The sequence below is a fragment of the Chiloscyllium plagiosum genome, unplaced genomic scaffold (assembly GCF_037043375.1).
Source record: "Chiloscyllium plagiosum isolate Xiang-an unplaced genomic scaffold, Cpla_swu_hap1 HiC_scaffold_1, whole genome shotgun sequence".
Lineage (NCBI taxonomy): Eukaryota > Metazoa > Chordata > Chondrichthyes > Orectolobiformes > Hemiscylliidae > Chiloscyllium > Chiloscyllium plagiosum.
The window spans coordinates 132,343,657-132,365,065 of NW_028270139.1; the positions used below are offsets into that span (position 1 = coordinate 132,343,657).

General features: G+C 43.9%; 1 long non-coding RNA gene across 1 annotated transcript in view; it reads left to right on the plus strand.

Annotated features, from left to right (window-relative positions):
* Nucleotides 1-19,473, plus strand: part of LOC148152219 (uncharacterized) — a 36,043-nt gene extending 16,570 nt beyond the window's left edge. The window contains exon 3 of the long non-coding RNA XR_015759429.1: nt 18,886-19,473. This is a non-coding gene — a long non-coding RNA (uncharacterized LOC148152219). The remainder of the gene's footprint in view (nt 1-18,885) is intronic.
* The last annotated feature ends 1,936 nt before the right edge of the window (nt 19,474-21,409 follow it).

Sequence of the window (21,409 nt, forward strand, 5' to 3'; positions counted from 1 at the left end):
GAGTATAACCTTAGGGGCGTGGTCTGCCTGCCATACGTTTATGTTGTAAATGGAACTTGTCATAATCTTTAAGACACAAACATAAGATTATAAGCCTTAGGAACAGAAGTAGGTTATTTACCCATGGAGTTCGCTCCACCATTTAATAAGATCACGACTGATAATCTTCAACTCCACTTTCCTGCCCTGAATCCCCTTACTGATTAAAAATCTATCTGTCTCAGCCTTAAGCACACTTAATAACTTGGCCTCTGCAGCCCTCTGCAGTAAAGATTGCACAGATTCACTACTCTCTGATATATAAAAAAACACTCCTCCCCATCTGGACGACCCCTTACTCTGAGATGTTGCCCAATGGTCTGTCTCTCCTAGAAAGGGAAACACCCACTCAAAATCTACCCTGTCACGTCCCCTTGTTTCAATTAGTATATTTAATTATTGAAAATTGTATGTTTCAGTTAAGACTCTTTTCATTCTTTTAAACTCCAAATATGTACAAGCCATACTCAACCTCTCCTCATAAGAATATCCTGATGAAGGGTTTCTTGCCCGAAACAGTTATTCTCCTGCTTCTCAGATGCTGCCTGACTTGCTGTGCTTTTCCAGCACCATACTCTCGACTCTGATCTCCAGCATCTGCAGTCCTCACTTTCTCCTCATAAGAATATCATGCCAGAGAGCCGTCTGTGGACTGTCTCCAAATCCAATATGTCTTTCCTTGGATAATGGAACCAAACTTGTTCACGGTATTCCAGCTGTTGTCTGACTACTGCTTTGAATAGTTTTATAATCCATTTCCTTTGAAATAAAGGCCAACAGTCCATTTGTCTTCCCTATTACCTGCTGATCTTGGATTCCAGCTTTTTGTGATTCATAGACGAGAACTCTCAAATCCCCGTGGCTCCAGATTTCTGTAGGTTTTCCATTTACATAATATTCAACTCTTCTATTTTTCCTGCCAAATCCATCCCCTCCATCTGCTACATTTTGCACACTCACTTAACCTGTCTATATCTCTGTAGATTCTTTGTGCCATCCTCGCTGCTTGATTACCCACTTATTTTGGTGTCATCCAAAAACTTGGCATTCTTAGCAAACTTACATTCTCTTGTCATTGAAGACATTAATATATATTGTAAATGATTGCAGCTCCAGCACTGATTCCTGTAACACACTGCTTGTTACAAATTGCTATCCTGGATATGCCTCCTCTTATCTATGAATTCTCCTCTATCTATCCTGCTTCTTACCTTCACAAAGAGCTCTAATAGACTTTTCAGACATGATTTCCCTTTTCTTGAAGCCATATTGACTCTGCTTAATCAGTGTAGTTGTCATGTCTCTACATGAACAACCCAGAACCACAGGCTAATGCTCTGGAGACATGGTTCAAATCCTAACCTCAAAGATGGTAAAAACTAAATTCAATAAAAAACAGTAATTAAGAAAAGCTAGTATAATGGTGACCAAGAAACCACTGTTGTTTGCTGCACAACTCTTTCTTGTTCACTAAGCCTTTTTGGGAAGGAAACTGCTATCCTATAGGTCAGGCTTGCATGTGACCCCAGACCTACAGCAATGTGGTTGACTCTTAAGCTGCCCTCTGGGGATGGACAATAAATGCTGGATTAGTGGTGCTGAAAGAGCACAGCAGTTCAGGCAGCATCCAAGGGGCTTTGAAATCGATGTTTCGGGCAAAAGCCCTTCATCAGGAATAAAGGCAGTGAGCCTGAAGCGTGGAGAGATAAGCTAGGGGAGGGTGGGGGTGGGGGTGGGGAGAAAGTAGCATAGAGTACAATGGGTGAGTGGGGGAGGGGATGAAGGTGATAGGTCAGGGAGGAGAGGGTAGAGAGGATAGGTGGAAAAGGTGATAGGCAGGTAGAACAAGTCCGGACAAGTCATGGGGACAGTGCTGAGCTGGAAGTTTAGAACTAGGGTGAGGTGGGGGAAGGGGAAATGAGGAAACTGTTGAAGTCCACATTGATGCCCTGGGGTTGAAGTATTCCAAGGCGGAAGATGAGGCGTTCTTCCTCCAGGCGTCTGGTGGTGAGGGAGCGGCGGTGAAGGAGGCTCAGGACCTCCATGTCCTCGGCAGAGTGGGAGGGGGAGTTGAAATGTTGGGCCACGGGGCGGTGTGGTTGATTGGTGCGGGTGTCCCGGAGATGTTCCTTAGAGCGCTCTGCTAGGAGGCGCCCAGTCTCCCCAATGTACAGGAGATTGCAGCGGGAGCAACGGATACAATAAATGGTCTAGCCAGCAATGCTCACATCCATAAATGAATTTAAAAATATCAGAATCATTTCTAAATATTCTGCCATTATATCCTTTATAGTAGATTTGAACATTTTCTCTACAACAGTTAATTAAACTGACCTATAGCTAGCTGTTTTTTGGCTCCAGGTGCTTTTTCAATTAAGGTTACACTGACAGTTTTCCAATCATCTGGAACTTTTTCAAAATCTAAAGCTTCCTGGAAGATAACTACCAGTTTATCTACTATCTCCATAGCTGCTTCTATTAAAATCCGAGAATGCAATCCATCATGTCCAGGGCACTTATCAACCTTTGACTCCATTAGTTTCTCTACTACTTTTCTCGAGTGTTAGTTTTTGTGTTTATTTCCTAACCCACTTTCATATCTAAATTACTTGGTGTCCTAGTGATTCAGACATGATTAGCATCATTGGTTCTTAGATAGATAGATAGGGCCCTTCAAGCCTGCTCCACCATTCATCACAGTCTTGGCTGATTGTCCAAGTCAATACTCCAATCCTCCTTTCTCTTCATAACCTTTGATCCCATTCACCCCAGTGCTATATCTAGCCGCCTCTTGAACACATTCAATGTTTTGACATCAACTACTCGCTGTGATAATGAATTCCACACACTCACACTCTTTGGGTAAAGAAATGTCTCCTCATCTCCATCCTAAATGGTCTCGCCCAAATCCTCAGACTGTGGTCCCTGGTTCTGGACACACCCACCATCGGTAACATCTCCCCTGCATCTACCCTGTCTAGTCCTGTTCGAATTTTAGAAGTCTCTATGAGACCCCCTAATTCGTCTGAACTCCAGTGAAAACAATCTGAGGTGAAAGTGAGGACTGCAGATGCCGGAGATTAGACTCAAGATTAGAGTGGTGCTGGAAAAGCACAGCAGGTCAGGCAGCATCTGAGGAGCAAGAAAATCAATGTTTTGGGTAAAAGCCCTTCCTGATGAACCTTGTAAATCTTCGCGGCGCTCCCTCAAGAGCAAGAGCATCCTTCCTCAGAAAAGGAGACCAAAACTGCACATAATATTCCAGGTGTAGCCTCACCAAGGCCCTGTATAGCTGCAACAACACATCCCTGCTCCTGTACTCGAAACCTCTCACAATGAAGGCCACCATACCATTTGCCTTCTTTACTGCTTGCTGCACTTGCATATCCACCTTCAGCAACTGGTGCCAATGCACACTCCCCTCTCCCAACTTACAGCTACTTCAGGTAGTAATCTGTTGCCTTGTTTTTGCTTCCAAAGTGAATAATCTTACATTTATCATCGTGGTTTGCCCACTCACCCAACCTGTCCAGATCATACTGAAGGATCTCTGCATCCTCGTTACAGTTCACCCTCCCACCCAACTTGGTATTATCTGCAAACTTTGAGATCTTATATTTTGTTCCTTCGTCCAAATCATTAATATATGTTATGAATAGCACTGACCCCTATGGCACCCCACTAGTTACTACCTGCCAATTGGAAAAGGACCCATTAATTCCTACTCTTCGTTTTCTCTGTGGCAACCAGTTTTCTATCCATCTCAATGCTCTTTAATCTTGTACAATGATCTCTTATTCAGGACTTTGTCAAATGCTTTCTGAAAGTCCAAATATACCACATTGACTGGCTCCCCCTTGTCAACTCTAGTAATTACATCTTCATAGAATTCCAATAGATTTGTCAAGCATGATTTCCCCATCATAAATCCATGATGTCATCCCCTTCAATTTACCTGTAAATCTCAAAGAGGTTTCTTTAAAAGACAACTATTGATTTAAAGTTACAAAACAGTTACAAACACATTCTTAGTTTCGCATGCTGCTGCTTCATGGCTGCTGGTCATGCAGTGCCATTCTGGAGCTTGGCTCATCAACATACTCAGCTTTTCAAGCAGTAACACAGCATCCTTTTTTTTCCAGTGATAACATTACATGCAAAAAGTGTTAAAATATCCTCACATGAAGTAGGTACAAAATTATTTACACAGAAAAATGTTTGTAAACTCACATGTTTAAGAGTCTGACATTATGCATTACATAACATCCTTGCAGATTTTGTGCTGTCCAACTTTCTGGTTATATAGACTGTACACTGAAGTTTTCCCAATTTGTATATGTGTTGACTTGTCATACATTGTTTGGATTATTGGTTGTTGTCATGCTACTCTTCCACAATCTTCATTACCCAGCATAGATTCAGGGTCTATTCTGTGCACAGTTGTCAGGGTCTATTCTGTGCACAGTTGTCATCCTGTATTGCCTCCTCTTTCTCCACAATGTTGCTCCATTTGGTAAAGGCAAAACACTGTGGATTCTGGAGATCTGAAACAAACACTGAAAATGCTGGAGAAACTCACTAGGTTTGGTAGTATTTGTGTTTGATTTGAGTTTGATTTGATTTGAGAAATTGAGTTTGATTTGATTTGATCTATTGTAGTGAAGTGTACCTAAGTACAGTGAAAAGCAGTGCATGCAGATCATAACAAACAAGGACATATAGATCATAAGATGCTGAGACAGAGTGAGGCATTCAGGTTACACTGTGTAAAGCAAGATCAACATTAACAAGATCAATATTATTTGAAGTTAGAGAGATCCATTCAGCAGTCTAATAACAGCCAGGAAGAAACTGTTCCTGAACCTGTTGGTGTGTGTGTGTGTGTTCAAGCTTCTGTATCCTCTGCCTGACTGAAACAGTTGTAGGAGAGCATTACCAGGATGGGAGAGACTTTTGATAATGCTGGCAGCCTTTCGCAGCAACGAGATGTGTAAATAGAGTTGGCTTCCGTGATGATTTGGGCTGTGTACACAACTTTCTGTAGTTTTGTATGGTCCTGGGCAGAGCAGTTGCTGTACCAGGCTGTTATGCACCTCGATAGAATGTTTTCTCTGGTGGGTGAGGGTCCTTATGGACATGCCAAATTTCTGAAGGCGTTTGAGGAGAAGAGGTGTTGTTATGCCTTCTTGACCATTATATATACGTGGGTGGTCCAGAACAGCTTGTCAATTATCATCACTCCTAGGAAGTTGATGCTCTCAACCGTCTCAACCATAGTTCGGTTGATTTAGATCCTGAAGTCAATGATCAATTCTTTGTTTTGCTACCTTTGAGATAGAGGTTGTTACAACACCAAGCCCTCTATCTTTTAGTTTTCTGATTCATGGTTAACGCTTCGAGTCCGAAGACAGTGTTCTCTCTTTTTATTTGCTCCATCAGTTGTTGTGACATCCTAAGTTTGAGGCTTATTATATACTTCAGACACCTTTGTGGGTGACCCAGGTTTCCTGAGTAAAATATGTGACTCTGACCTTTGGACCTGTGTGGAAATTTGGTAGTTCCATTCTATGTATTGGATAGGTATCATCGTCTTCTCCCTTATTTCCCAAGACATTTGCCCAGTATTTCTGAGGAGTTGGGCAGGTGATGGCTTGACAGAATTGTCCTAGCTTGTGTTTCAAACATGATCTCTGTGTGATGCCAATGATAGTACGTCAACATCCAGAGATGCAGCTCTATAATGGTGCATAGCAACATGAACATCGTGTTTTGTGAGACCAATTGCTCTCGGAAAATGTGGTGAGGCTGTCACATGGTTCATGACCCATTTGGTATTTATGTCCCTAAACCACGTGGGGGAGGTTAGTGGGTAGCAGAGTGAAAGTCAGGCATAGGGAGAGGGAGAAGAGTGATAACTGGACTGTCAGGTGAGTGAGAGAACTGGAATAAAAGTTGGACTATTGGCAGATTGGAGTTGTTGTGGAATTCAAGTCGGACCATCAGTGTCATCGAATCATAAAGGTTTATAGCATGGAAACAGGCCCTTTGGCCCAACTTGTCCATACCGTCCAGTTTTCACAATTAAATTAGTATCATTTGCCTCCATTTGATCCATATCCTTCTATACCTATCTCATCCATGTACCTGTCCAAATATTTCTTAAATTACGAAATTGTATTCGCTTCCACCACTACCTCTGGCAGCCTGCTCTAGACACTCACCACCCTCTGTGTGAAACAATTGCCCCTCCAAACTCTTTTGTATCTCTCCCCTTTTACCTTAAACCTATGCCCTCTAGTTTTACACTCCCCTACCATGGGGAAAGCTGTTATCTATCTACCTTAATGACACCTTTCATGATTTTATAGACCTCTACAAGGTCACCCTTCAGTCTCCTATTCTCCAAGGGAAAAAAGTCCCACCCTATCCAGCCTCTCCTTATAACTCAAACCTTCCAGTCCAAGTAGCATCCTCGTAAATGTTTTTGGCACTCTTTCCAGTTTAATAATAAGTAGGGTGATCAGAACTGAAAGCAGTACTCCACATGTGTGGCCTTACCAATATCTTATACAGCTACAACAAAGCATCCCAACTCCTATACACAATACTCTGACCAATGAAAGCAAGCATGCCAGAAGCCTTCTTCACCACCCTGTCTACCTGTGACTCCATTTTCAAGGAGCCATAAACCTGTACCCTTATATCTCTTTGCTCTGTAACACTCCTCAGGGCCCTATTTGCTGTGTAAGTCCTGCTTTGGGCTGACCTACCAAAATGCAACATCTTGCATTTATCTAAATTAAACTCGATCTGCCATTGCTCAGCTCACTGGCCCAGTTGATCAAGATTCCCAGATAACCTTCTTCAATGTCTACTATACCACCAAACTAGGTGTTATCTGCAAACTTACTAACCATATCTCCTAAATTCCCATCAAAATCATTTATATAAATGATGAATAACAGTGGACCCAGTATTGATCCCTGTGAGATACCGCTGGTCACAGGCCTCCAGTTTAAGAAACAGTTCTCTACCACCACCATATTTCTTCTACCTTCAAACCAATTTTGCATCCAATTGGCTAGCTTTCCCTGGATCCCATGAGATTTAACCTTACTCAACAACCTAGTGTGGTACCTTGTCACAAGACAAGTCCATGTAGCCAACGTCTACCACACTGTCCTCATCTACTTTCTTGGTCACCACTCCAGAAAAATCAAAATCATGAGACACGATTTCTCAGTACAAAGTGGGGCAACAGGGCAAGATTTGGACCATAGGTCATTCTTCTTTTCCAAAGCCCTTTAGCATTAAGCAGCTATTCATTACATTGCTTGTAGAGAAAATTCACTGGGTTGATCCTGCCAGGATTTTCTTAAATGGAAATGTAGAGTAGATTGGGCCTGGACTCATTAGAGTTTAGAAGAATTTGAGGTGACCTCATTGAAACATTCAAGATGCTTAAAGGACTTGACAGAGTAGATACAGAAAGATTGTTTTTTCTTGTGGAAGAGTCTAGGACCAGGAACAAAATCTAAGCTGAGAGGGGAAAGATTTAAAAGAGACCTAAGGGGCAACCTTTTCATGCAGAGGATAGTGCATATATGGAATGAGCTGCCAGAGGAAGTGGTGGAGGCTGGTACAATTACACCATTTTAAAGGCATCTGGATGAGTATATGAATAGGAAGGGTTTAGACTCCCCGTTTTGGTTGAACTGGACCTGCAGGATTAAATGTGTCCCAGTCCCTGGACTGTAGCAGTACAGACCCCTTGACCTGATCAACCCAACTGGCCAAGCCTCTGGACTGATAGCATATGATGTCTTTGACTTCCTGTGCTGGAGCATCCTGCCGTCCTTGTCCAGTCTGAGGAGTACTCCTTGTGAACATTGAGTACTGGCCATTTGGTTGATGGACATGTAGTATTTTTGACACATATGTTGCTGGCACATGCTACAGGTGTGAGACTGATGTAGCACTGTGCTATACAACAACATGTCCACTCTCTTGATGATCACTGCTGACAATCATAGCAAACTGTGTGACTTTGTGCCTGCACTTAGCAAGGCAAGACAGAGGTGCTATGAGTGCTGAAGTAAGCACAAAATGAGAGGGCTCCGTGGGGTCAAGCGAGGAATCCCGAGGTACATCCTGGTCTAATCCATGAACTGAGGGTGCTGCTAGCAGCATTACAATGAAAGGTGCTGGTGAGCTTTAAATGCAGTGTTGAGGTGCAGACATATATTTTAAATTAATTGGAGATATGCCCTGAGATTGCAGTGAGACTGGTATTTGCCCAAAGCTAACATCATGGAGGAGTGGTGCGGGTAGTCTCTGCCCTTTGAGTGGGTCCTGAGATTGTGGTGATGGCTGTACAAGATGGAGGCTGAGAGGAGTCGCCAGGTACCCACTCTGAGCTTTGTGTTGGCAATTGTTAATGTCCAGTTTCCAACTGGTGGTTGATTAAAGGGTAAACTGCATGGAAATAAGGCAGCAATAAGTCACAGTGAAATGTTAATACATGAAATGGATGCAAATAAGTGTCTCAATTTTCACAAGCAAGTTGTTTGCCTCACCATTGAACACCAGGTTGGAGAATCTGACTTCTTGCTCTCGATATCAAGAGTCTCATTACTGCTAACCTTATCCTAGTTTCCCAACTTTCTCACCAATGTCCATATCATTCAGGGACTGGGAAAATTCCACTCATTAATCATATTACATCAAGTTGTAGAGTCATACAGCATGGAAACAGACTCTTCAGTTCAACCCGAACTAATCCCAAACTAACCTAATCCCAACTACCTGCTTGTGTCCTATATCCCTGCAAACCTTTCCTATTCATGTACATATCCAAATGTCTTTTCAACATGGTAATTGAGCTCAAATCCATCACATTCTCAGGAAATTCATTCCACATATGAACCACCTTCTGTGTAAAGATTTTGCTCCTCGTGTCTTTTATAAATTTCTCTCCTCTCACTCTAAAAATGTGCCCCTTAGTCTTGAAGTCCCCCATCCTAGGGAAAAGGCACCTACCATTAACCCTATCTATATCTCTCATGATTTGATAAACTTCTCCAAGGTTGCCTCTCAACCTCCTATGCTCCAATGGAAAAAGTCCCGGCCTATCCCGCCATTACTGCAGCAGCAAAGGAGTGGTGAGAGCGAGGACCTGGGGGCTACCTGGAAGGTATATCAATCCTTTAATAACTTAACTAGTGAATAGGCAGAGTGCACACTGAGCAGAAGTGGACACAGGAAGGCTGAGTAAGTGAGGTAATATATTGGGTGATTGCTTTACCCGAAACACTACTTAGGTAGTGTCTCCCAACTATCCTCCTCCTCGAACCAAGACAAAAAAGATTCTGTCCGCCGATTCATTAAGGTTACTAGTTTTTATTTTCAATAGTCTCTTTGGGGATTCAGAACAGTGGGAATGGATGTTAGGGCAGTTGCATGCTCCTCCTGTAAGATGTGGGATGTAAGGGTCACCACTAGTGTCCCCAGTGACTTCATCTGCGGGAAGTGCACCCAACTCCAGCTCCTTGGAAACCATGTTAGGGAAGCGGAGCTGGTGGTGGATGAACTTCGGATCATTCAGGAGATGGAAGGGGTTACAGGGAGGTAGTCACACCTCAGGAGAAAGGTAGATGGGTTACAGTTAGCGGATGGAAAGGGAACAGGCAGACAGTGCAGGGATCCCCTGTGGCCATTCCCCTCAGTAATAAGTATACTGTTTTGGATACTGTTGAAGGGGGGAACGGCCTACCAGGGAAAGCCATAGTGGTCAGGTCGCTGGCACTAAGCCATGTTCTGTGGCTCAGAAGCGAAAGGGAGAATAGAAAAACACTAATGGTAGGAGACTCAATAGAGGAACAGACAGGAGATTCTGTGACCGTGAATGGGACTCCTGGAAGGTATGTTGTCTCCTAGGTGCCAGGGTCTAGGATGTCTATGATCGGGTCTACAAGATTCTGAAGGGGGAGGGTGAGCAGCCAGAAGTCATGGTGCACAATGGCACCAATGACATAGCCAGGAAAAGGAATGAGGATCTAAAAAATGATTTTAGGGAGTTAGGTTAGAAGCTAAAAAGCAGGACGAGCAGAGTAGTAATCTCAGGATTACTACCGGTGCCACGTGCTAGTGAGGTGAGGAACAGAAAGTGAGTGCAGTTAAATACGTGGCTACAGGGTTGGTGCGGGAGGGATGGCTTCAGATACACAGCTCATTGAGGTACCTTCTGGAGAAGGTGGGACCTGTACGTAAAGGACTGGTTGCACTTAAACTGGAGGGGCACCAATGTCCTGATTTGCTTGAGCACTTCAGGAGGGTTCAAACTAGTTTGGCAGGGGAATGGGAACCAGAACTACAGATCAGAGGAGAGGGTAGTTGTTGAACGGGCAGAAATAGAATGCAGAGAGTCTGTCAGGAAGGATAGACAGATAGGTGTTGTTTCAATGCAAGGAGTGTCAGGAATAAGAGTGATGAACATAGAGCATAGATCAGTACTTGGAACTGCGTTGTGGCCATAATGGAGATATGGATTTCACTGGGGCAGGGTGGTTGCTGGATGTTCCAGGGTTTAGATATTTTAAAAAGAACAGGGAGAGGGGTAAAAGAGGAGAGGGAGTGGTATTGTTAATTAGACAGTGCATCACAGCTGCAAAAAAGAAGGTTATTGAGGAGGGTTTGTCTACTGAGTCAGTATGGGAGGAAGTCAGTAACAGGAAAGGAGCAGTCTGGGGGGAGGCCATATTGGATTTGGTGCTAGGCAATGAGCCAGGCCAGGTGTCAGATCGCTCAGTGGGAGAGCATTTCAGTGACAATGACCACAACTGCCTCACCTTTACCATAGCAATGGAGAGTCAAGAGTGTGGTGCTAGAAAAATACAGCAGGTCAGGCAGCATCCGAGGAGCAGGAGAATTAACGTTGCGGGCATTAGTCCTTCATCAGGAATGAGGCTTGTGGGTCAGGGCTGAGAGATAAATGGGAGTGGGGTGTGGGGTTTGGGGGAGGTAGCTGGGAAAGTAATAGGTGGATGAAAGTGAGGGAGAAGGTGATAGGTCAGAGGGGGCAGGGATGGACGGGTCCACAGGGTGGTGCTGAGTTGGAGGCTTGGGACTGGGATAATGTGGGTGGAGGGAAATGAGGAAGCTGTTGAAATCCACATTTATCCCGTGTGATTGCAGGGTCCCAAGGCTGAATATGAGGCGTTCCTCCACCAGGCATCAGGTGGTAATGGTTTGGCGGTGGAGAAGGTCCAGGACCTGCATGTCCTTGAAGAAGTGGGAGGGAGACTTGAAGTGTTCAGCCACAAGTGGGTGGGATTGGTGGGTGCGGGTCTCCCAGAGATGTTCTCTGAAACAATCCATAAGAAAGCGTCTAGTCTCCCTGATGTAGAGCAGACCGCAACAGATGCAGTAGATGAACACTACAACTCCCCCTCCCACTCGGAGGGATCTGTTCTTAGGCCTCTGCTCTTCGCAATTTTTATAAATGCCCTTGATGAAGAAGTGGAAGGATGGGTTAGTAAGTTTGTCAATGACACAAAAGTTGGTACTATTGTAGATAGTGTTGAAGCTGTTGCAGGCTACAACATGATGTTGGCAGGATGCAGAGCTGGGCTGAGAAGTGGCAGATGGTGTTCAACCTGGATAAATGTGAAGAGATTCATTTTGGAAAGTCAAATTTGAATGCTGAATACAAGGTTAAAGACAGGATTCTTGGCTATGTGAAGGAGCCGAGGATCTGCGAGTCCATGTACATAGATCCCTCAAAGCTGCCACCTAAATTGATAGCATTGTTAAGAAGGTGCATTGAGTTTTGGTTTTCATTAACAGGGGGATTGAGTTTAAGAGCTGCAAGGTTTTGCTGCAGCTCTATAAAACCCTCGTTAGACCACACTTGGAATACTCTGTCCAGATCTAATTGCCTCATTATAGGAAGGATGTAGATGCTTTAGAAAAGGTGCAGAGGAGATTTATCATGATGCTGCCTGGATTGTAGGGCTTGTCTTTTTTTTAATTTCTTTTTATTAGAAAAGGTTTTTATTATTTTACAAAATTATAAAAATACAAAAAAGAAAAACAATATAACAATTTTATATTACAAAAACTTTAACAGTAAACTATCTACTAGAGGGCTTGTTGTTTGAAGAGAGATTGAGTGAGCTCGGGTATTACACACTGGAGAGAAGAAGGAAGAGAGGTGACTTGATAGAGGTGTACAAGGTAATGAGATGCATAGATAGAGTAGATAGTCAGAGACTTTTCCCCAGGGCAGAAATGGCTATCATGAGGGGTAATAATTTTAAGGTGCTTGGAGGAAGGTGCATGGGAGATGTCAGAGGTAGGTTCTTTACACAGAGAGTGGGGGATGCATGGAAGGTAGTGGTAGTAGAGTCAGAGACATTAGGGCCATTTAAGTGACTGCTGGACAAGCACATGGACGGCAGTAAATTGAGGGGTGTATAGGTTAGGTTGATCTTAGATTAAGATAAATGCTCAGCACAACATCATGAGCCAAAGGGCCTATACTGTGCTGAACTGTTCTATATTCTATGTTCTATCCAGCCTTCCCTTATAACTCAAATCTTCCATACCTGGAAACATTGTGGTAAATCTCTTCTGAATCCTTTCCAGTGTAATAATATCCTTCCTACACCTGGGTGACCAGACCTGGACACAATATTCCAGAATAGATCTCACCAATGTCCTGTACAACCTCAACATGACTTCCCAACTGCAATGAAAACGTGCTAAATGTCTGTCTATCCTCTGCTTCCTTTTGGCAATTTTCACTACTACTTTCATTGCTTTTAACAAATCAATACCTGTCCTTACAATCTCCATTTTCTGTAAACTGAAGAAATTTTTATTCAACCTGTTCAGATATGATATAACATACCTCTGGAGCCAATGGGACTTGAAACCAGTGTTTCTGGCCCAAAGGTAGGGACACTACCACTGCACCACAAGACACCTAAAAAAACTGAAATTGAATCATTCAACATATTCTACCAATTTCCAGGATTGAACCAGCAACCTTAGATCTAATTATATGGAAGATCTAATGTTCTCCCAACTGAGCTATTTTGGTTGACCATTAACATAGGATTCTGGATTACTAACCCACTGATGTTACCTTGATTCCATTGCCACTCTTACAAGATCCCTTATCAACTGCATCAAGATCCCTGCTAAGGTCTGATTTGACTTTTGGCATGACCTGATAGGCAACTTAGCTTTAATCAAGGTATGCACAATTTAACCTAAGGATTACTCTGAAGGTACAGCAATTGCCAGAGAAACTCAACAGGTCTGGCAGCATCTGTGGGAAGAAAACAGAGTTAATATTTTGATTCTAGTGACTCTACATCACAACAGTTCTGGTAAAGAATTAACGAACTCAAAACATTAACTCTGCCTTCTTCCCATAAATACTGTCAGAACTGCTTAGTTTCTCCAGCAATTTCTGCTTTGGTCCTTTGCTTCTTTGTGGCTCAGGTTTGAATTACTGGTTTAAGCCATTTGACATCTTTGTATGCTTAGCCTTCTTGAAATCTAATACTAATATTACATTTGCAGTAGCTTTGGTTTAGCTGATCAAATTCAATCTAATATTGTGGTTGCAAAAAACACACAATGATAAAACAACCAATAAAACAACAATTGCATTCACATTGATGCACATACTGTTCTTGGTGAAATTGTTTTGATGACATGGTTTGAGTGAAAGCCTTGTGCACTGAAATGCACAAACACAGCTGGAGATAAGACCATAGAATGACTGGAGAGGAAAATTGGGGCTGGACGTTAAAGTATCTGTCAAGCGACAACCACCATTTCGCACTACTGCCCAAGACAAATTTCATTAGCAAACTTTGGAACAGAAAGGAGTAAGATTCAGACAGGACATTGTGTCATGGTCAGATGTTGTGGTTAAGAAGTGTATGAGATTAGCATGAATCTGCATTGGATATTTTCTACATTTGTCTGCAGCTCCTTTGACAGAGTCAGAAAGAGCTAGCAAACACAAGAAATTAAGATTTGGAGATGCCGGTGTTGGACTGGGGTGTACAAAGTTAAAAATCACACAACACCAGGTTATAGTCCAACAGGTTTAATTGGAAGCACTAGTTTTTGGAGCGCCGCTCCTTCATCAGGTGGTGATGAAGGAACGTCGCTCCAAAAGCTAGTGCTTTCAATTAAACATGTTGGACTATAACCTGGTGTTGTATAATTTTTAACAATATATTACGAATGGCACAAAATTCGAAGAAAACAGTAGGAGACAAGTAGTCACTGTTACAGCGAGTGACTTCCCTTTAAAGTTTACTTCTATTAGCAATGCTACAGGATTTGAACCAAAATTAGTGCAAATGATTTGTTGCTGTAAAAATGATCTATAATCTCACAGCAGTTTTGAAAGAGTCTTTTCTTTATTTGTTGCTGACTTTTCCCCAATCACCCCTTTGCACTTTAATTTTATACAGCAATATGCTTCAAATGCTTGTTTTCAGCCTTCCAATCTGCAATGAACACTGAAGGAAGTTTCCAGCTGGTTACAATAAAAGCTTGCCATGCAGCTGGTAAGTGCTCGCTGCACTGGCAGCGTTTAAAATTAGTATAAATGAAATTGCCAGCAAGCAGAATGCACAATGGCTGCACAAGGAGCTGTTACAGCAACCAGCTGGAAACCTTTGTCACTCTTAGGCTCAGAATGCTGATTAAAACTAAAGACAGGAAAGTTTAGCTTGAGGGTAAAAATCACACCATTTGTCAGAGAAGAAGAAAATTACTTTTCTTAACTATAATATATTCCGCATTGCGTGGCATACAACTCCTGACATTTATATAACAGCACAGTTTCTGACTCAATATAAACAGTGTTACAGATCTACCAGCCTGTAGGAATAATCTTACATTGCAGAGGAAGGTACATAAATCAACATTCCTCCTCTTCCTTTACCTCTGTTGCTGGGGTGACCAATACTGGCATTTACTACTATCTTGACTTGTTCCCTCCTAAAACGTTCTGTAGTGGGAAATATTAAATAAAACAAAATACTGCAGATGCTGGAGATCTGAAATAAAACAGAATGTGCTAGAGAAACTCAACAGGTCTGTCAGCACTGGAACCAAAGAAATTATGTTGGACTTGAAATGTTAACACAGTTTCTTGCTCCACAGGAGCTACCAGACCTGCTTAGTCTCTCTAGCCTTTTCTATTTTTACCCCAGCACAAATGCTTATCCTAGCCATTAGAGTTAGATACAATTCCATTCAAATAAGCAAAATTGACCACTGTCAGGCAGAGGCTCAGGAGGAAAAATCCAAGCCTCCAGCTGCCCCTCCTTGTGAAAAGGTCATGTGAAAAATACAGGGAGGAACCAGTTAATGCAGCCTCATTCCTGGTGACAGGAGAAAGATCTTGTGGTACCAAGTGCCTCAAATGCAGCTTCCAATTGTTTGGCTACAGATCAAATCTGCCCATACATCACAGTGCTGCATATCAGACAGCTCTCTTCTGGTGACAAATGTGGGAAATTTCATAACTGAACTCAATCTCCCGGACCTTCAAATCAAGAATCTGAAAATAAGAGTCAAAGTCCTTTTAGATGTTCTGTGACTTTAGATGATAGGGTTTGCAGTCTTTTGTAGCAATGCACAGGCTGAGGTCAGTTCACAGAGCAAGGACAGGCATTGGGAGCCAGCTCCGAGTTATGGGTGAGTGTCACACTGGATAATCCATTTAACAACTGAGCAATCCTCACTTTTTGAAAATATCTCAGGCAGGAGGTGAGGTATGAGAAAATCGTGAAAATGTAGCTAACAGAATTCATTTGCAAAGGTGGTCGGTCATTTTGAGAACCTGTCGGAGTTTGGTGTTGGGGGTGGGGAGGGGCTGGAAGGTGCCTAATTCATTTCTTCATTTTGTTTATTATAGACAGACTGCGTGGTTCAGGGCAAATTTCTATAATCTCATCCCAAATATAGACTGAGGTGTGATAATTCAGCTTGCTACCTGGCATCAATATAATTGTCACAAGCCTACCATTTGTGGATTTTTCACCAAACTGAAGGTGTCAACTTTTAAAATTTAATTCGTTCATGGGATGTGGGCATTGCTGGCTGTCTGGCATTTCAGATTACAACAGGATCTGGACCAGATGGGCCAATGGGCTGAAAAGTGGCAGATGGAGTTTAATTGAAATAAATGTGAGGTGCTGCATTTTGGGAAAGCAAATCTTAGCAGCACTTATACACTTAAGGTCCTAGGGAGTGTTCTTGAATAAAGAGACCTTGGAGTGCAGGTTCATAGCTCCTTGAAAGTGGATTCGCATGTAGATAGGATAGGTAGAAGGCATTTGGTATGCTTTCCTTTATGGGCCAGAGTATTGAGTACAGGAGTTGGGAGGTCATGTTGTGGCTGTACAGGACATTGGTTAGGCCACTGTTGGAATATTGTGTGCAATTCTGGTCTCCTTCCTATCGGAAAGATGTTGTGAAACTTGAAAGGGTTCAGAAAAGATTTACAAGGATGTTGCCAGGGTTGGAGGATTTGAGCTATAGGGAGAGGCTGAACAGACTGGGGCTGTTTTCCCTGGAGCGTCGGAGACTGAGGGGTGACCTTATAGAGGTTTACAAAATTATGAGGGGCATGGATAGAGTAAATAAGCAAAGTCTTTTCCCTGGGGTTGGGGAGTACAGAACTAGAGGGCATAGGTTTAGGGTGAGAGGGGAAAGATATAAAAGAGACCTACGGGGCAACTTTTTCACGCAGAGGGTGGTATGTGTATAGAATGAGCTGCTAGAGGATGTGGTGGAGGCTGGTACAATTGCAACATTTAAGAGACATTTGGATGGGTATATGAATAGGAAGGGTTTGGAGGGATATAGACCGGGTGCTGGCAGGTGGGGCTAGATTGGATTGGGATATCTGGTCGGCATGGACGGGTTGGACCGAAGGGTCTGTTTCCATGCTGTACATCTCTATGACTCTATGACTCTAGTTGCCCCTTGAGAAGGTGGTGGTGAGCTGCCTTCTTGAATCGCTGCAGTCCACCTGCTGTGGGTTGACCCACAATGCCCTTAGGGAGGGATTTTGACACAGTGAAAGAATGGATATATTTGCAAGTCAGGATGCTGAGTGTCTTGGAGAGGAACTTGAAGGTGGTGGTGTTCTCATATATCTGCCGCCCTTGTCCATCCAGATGGAAGTGGTCATGGGTTTGGAAGGTGCAGCCTGAGCTCCTTTGGTGAATTTCTGCAGTGCATCTTGTAGATAGTACACAGTGTCAGTGGTGGAGGGAGTGGATGCTTGTGAATGTGGTGCCAAGCAAACAAGTGTCTTGAGTGTTGTTGGAGCTGCACCCATCCAGGTAGGTGGGGAGTATTCCATCACACTCCTTGTAGATGGTGGACAGGCTTTAGAGAGTCAGGAAGTGAGTTACATACCACAGTATTCCTCGCCTCTCACCTACTCTTGTAATCACTGTGTTTATGTGGTGAGTCCAGTTGAGTCCACTGATAAAGCTTGAGATTTGGCAGGGAAGGTGTTCCTAATGTTAGGCATACCAGCACATGCTGAAATACCCATGACCTGGTGCCTGTCTTAATGGCTTCTCCAAGAGGCATCTGGTAATTGTTGAAGTTCTGGAGTTCTAGCTGATTGAAGCATCATTTGTTTATGATTTGGAGAGTTTAGAAATGGTACATGCTCATGGTGTGATCAGAAGGGGGAATGGCAATAGCTCAAAGTGTTGTTTAACATTTCACATAGGAAGAGTTCCTTGCAATCACACAGCAAAAGTTCAAATCCATGCTATGCTATTGAGTGAATAGCTGAGAGAGGTAAATGGAATATCTTTGAACTCCATTTGGCTTTGAGGGGTCAAAAGCAGGGTTACAAAATTGGAACTGACGGAAAATTCAGTGCTGAACTTTGTTGTCTATCTGAGCTTGGTTTACTGTGCTGATTGCCCATCTAGTGGTATATGATATAACCTGTGGATTGGTTGCTACCATTGTCCGCTGAGAGTTCAAGGTAATCTTAAGAATACACACTGTAACCCAGAACAAGCAAATCAAAACTGTGTACTGCCATTTTAGGACAGTATCGTAGTTCAGTGGTTTGTACTGCTGCCTCACAGCGCCAGGGAATGGGTTCAATTCCAGCCTTGGGCGCTATCTATGTGGAGGTTGCCTGTTCACCCTATGTCTGAATTGGTTTCCTTCGGGTGCTCCGGTTTTCTCCAACAGTTCAGAGATGTATAGACTAGATAGCTTGGCCATGCTAAATTGCCTATATGTCCAAGGATGTGCAGGCTAGGTGGATTAGCCATAGAAAATGCAGGGTTACAAGGATGGGGTGGGGGTGGGGGGGGAGGTGGGTCTGAGTGGGATGCTCTTTGGAAGTTTGGTGTGGACTTGATGGGCTGAATGGCCTGCTTCCACACTGTAGTGATTCTATGATTCTATGATCCTATTTAATGGTCAATTGACAATTTACAAGCATGGACTTGAGCCTTCACTTGGCAGACAATTGGGAACACATTCTACCAACAATACCAAGCAATACCAAATAACATATAACATAGAACTATTCCCAGGTCCTGAACAGCATGGGCTATGGTGGGAAATTTGGGAGAATTGGGTGAAAAGTCAAACAAGACCTTTCTTGCCTTTGGGAGCACCAATTCAAATTTTTCATCTAAATTCTGAAGTTGAACTTACCTAGTGGGTGGCAAAAGGCCTATTAATGGAGATTATTGTTCATTCTCCCCATTACTTAATCTCACCTCATTAAAATGTACTCTCCCATTCTCCATCCATTGACAGAAACTCGACACTACAAATTCATGATGTGAACATCAGAGTGGGTACCTGGTGACTCCAGCTTGTTGCTTACTCCTTGGACCTCCATCGTGTACACTGAGCACCAACAACTCTGGGCATGGTCTATGGATAGTGGCCACACGTACCCAATGTATCCAATGTGCTCCCCCAGCTTCTCTGCAACATTATGGAACATGCCTGATCCACTTACAGCATGCTTCTGCACTCCCATGTGGCATTTTGAGCTGCACTGGTAACTATCACTGTTATGCTGCAGTGAGGACACTTTGCCCAGAGGGACAGACACCTAGCTCACAGATTGGATCATGCTGCATCTCAGGGTTAGGACAAAGTGAGGACTGCAGATGCTAGAGATCAGAGTCGAGACTGTGATGCTGGGAAAGCACGACAGATCAAGCAGCATCCAAGGAGCAGAGGAATTGACGTTTCGGGCATAAGCCCTTCACTGGGGCATCTCAGGGCTGCTTACTTGCTCTGTTAATGCACCTACCTGAATGCTCAGAGAATACCGAATTGGACTCGCATTATTTTACCACTTTGACCCCTCAGCCACATTTTAAATGCTTACACTTTTCCTGGCTTGCCTTGCAGTTAGTGCAGAAACAAGGCCAGGCAGTTCGTCTTATTGGGCAGCAGTCAGTCAAGGAGGGGACACATGCTACACCAAGTGACAGCCGTGTAAATAGAATATACTGCAAGCAAATTGCCACATCCCAAAGTCTAAGGGAGTCTAAGTCCTTAGATAAATCCAGAGAGACAGTCTTCAGGCAGGGTGTGCCAACACAGGGCACATTCCAAGATCAGTCCAGGAACTTGGACATGACTTACTGGCTGGTTGGGGAAACCACAGTCAGGTGTTTGTATGCCTATAGCCCGGGAACTCTCTGCTTGCTGACACCTTGAGGTTCTCCTGCCTGAAGTGCGCGGTCTCCGGCAGCCCTCTGAGTGCCAACAAACTGGGCATTTCTTCCTTGACCAACTGCAGAGATGTGGCAGCGAAGTGCTCATCAATACATGTTCCTGACCTTATAGAAAATACCCTCGAGATGTCTGTATCTGAACTGGGGGGTGTGGGGCAGAAGGCATCCTTGCTTGAGTTTCCTCTGAGGGATCTGTGAAGGACAGCGTGCCTTGTGGGATTGATGGCAGACACTGTGGACATTTTGCTGCTGCTTGTGGAAGACAAGAGAGAAAAGATCATGAGCAAGGATTAGAAACTGTGGCATGTTAACGATAAATACATGGGGAGAGCGGGAGTAACACAACATGACAATGCTTCTTACATGGGTTCTGGATCCCTAAAGGAGAAACCCTGGTCCTCACTGCCCAGGGACAACACTGTGTGAGAAGATGGACCATCCAAACTGACTCTTTTGATCTTGTAACGGGCTGTTTTTCTTCTGGAATGAAAGAAAGGAGGGATTGGTTGAGGTAGAAGTGGGTAGCACAGCTGTGGGTGGTGGTGCAGATGAGGGAGTGAGTGAGTGAGTGAGTGAGTGAGACCCAGGCATCACAGAGGCCAAGCAGGGTTGGTGGTGAGGAAGGGGAGCAAGACTGTGTGAGGAAACATTATGCATGCAATAGCGAGAGTGGAAGAACATGAGCCTTAATGGGAAGTGGGTGCTGCAGCAGAGATAGCAAGTGTGAGGGAGCAGAGATAGAGGGAGGGTGACGGAGCAAAGACAGAGTAAATGTGAGGGAGAAGAGATAGCTCGAGCATGAGGCAGAAGAGATAGAATGAGTGCAAGAGGGTAGATGATAGCACTTACCCTGGCAGAATGGAGAAGGTAGCTCACCTTCATGCCCTGCTGGGTGCTTCTTCAGACCATGGAGACTGCACTAGCAATCTCAGACCAGACTGGCAAGGTGCTGTGGCCTGGCCTCCACTGGTGAACCTCTGGAAGAGGATGGCCCTCCTCTCTATCACCCCATCCACCAAGTGCTCTCAGTCTACAAAGCAGGGCACTCGTTTCCCCTTCACAGCCACGCCCAGGTCAAATGCCCGTAAGTGTTGAGGGGGCAGCTCCAGACCAGACTTGAGTGGGAATGGCATGGCCTTTTAAGTATGGTTGAAATCATTGAGGAGTAAGTGAGGACTGCAGATGTTGGAGATTAGAGTCAATAGTGTGGTGCTGGAAACGCACAGCAGGTCTGGCAGCATCTGAGGAGCAGGAGAGTCAACATTTTGTAAAAAGCCCTTCCTGATGAAGGGCTTTTGCCTGAAACATCGACTCTCCTGCTCTTTGGATGCTGCCTGACCTGCTGTGCCTTTCCAGCACCACACTCTTGACCTTTAAGTACGATCTCAGCAGTAGGGCTGTTGGTCCATCCTGGCAGTGCTGAATACTTTTGCCTTTCCTGGGTGGGAGAATCAGGCGAGCATCAGATAACAGGGACACCGTAGGGGCAGTTAATAAGATGAGTTTGTGATGAAAGCATAAAAAAGCTGAGCAGGCCTCATGGGGAGAAACCCTCCATGAAACTGAATGGAAATGGCACTTTGCCA